The following is a 597-nucleotide window of genomic DNA, read 5'->3' on the forward strand; positions in this document are numbered from 1 at the left end:
CAAATATATATATATATATATATATATATATATATTACATATTTTAATTTTTTCTCTGCTATTAACAGATGAAAGTGTGGAAAAAGGAGGCTGTCCAGTTCCCACTACAGTGCGGCTACATAAAAGGAAAGGTGTGTTGATATACTGTGTGTAAATCTGTCACGGTTCATGGGTCCGGGCGGTCCTTTTGCGTCTTGTCATGGGGTTGTATGTGTGTACGTCATTCGTTAGTGGTTGCAGCTGGCGCTCAATCAAAGCGCGCCAGCTGCAACTCATTAGCGATTCCTTTATAGGACACCTGTTTCAATGTGTGTTTGTCGGTTCGTTATTCACATGTCCTGTCTCCCTGTCAGTTCTCTGTTTCTAGATCTCGCTCAGTCAGGGTACGGATCTTCAGCCTTCTCCTTGGTTTGGTCAGCACAGTGGTTGGAGGGTTTTCTCAGTGGAGCTCTGATCCTGACCAGGACACCGAGGATTGTCACCTTGTGTCTCCGTTATTGTGATTACCAAATAAACCTTACCTTTGCACTCGCACTTGGATCCTGACTCTTCTCTGCCGTGACAGAACGAACCGACCATACTCATGGATCCAGCGAG

The 597-nt window shown here is 44.7% G+C and overlaps 1 long non-coding RNA gene across 1 annotated transcript in view; it reads left to right on the forward strand.

The window, feature by feature from the left end:
* The first annotated feature begins 66 nt into the window (after nt 1-66).
* LOC107572586 (uncharacterized) overlaps nt 67-597 on the forward strand; it is a 5,858-nt gene continuing 5,327 nt past the window's right edge. Inside the window, exon 1 of the long non-coding RNA XR_001607370.1 lies at nt 67-131. This is a non-coding gene — a long non-coding RNA (uncharacterized lncRNA). The remainder of the gene's footprint in view (nt 132-597) is intronic.

The sequence above is a fragment of the Sinocyclocheilus grahami genome, unplaced genomic scaffold (assembly GCF_001515645.1).
Source record: "Sinocyclocheilus grahami isolate Dianchi unplaced genomic scaffold, SAMN03320097.WGS_v1.1 scaffold1778.1, whole genome shotgun sequence".
Classification (NCBI taxonomy): domain Eukaryota; kingdom Metazoa; phylum Chordata; class Actinopteri; order Cypriniformes; family Cyprinidae; genus Sinocyclocheilus; species Sinocyclocheilus grahami.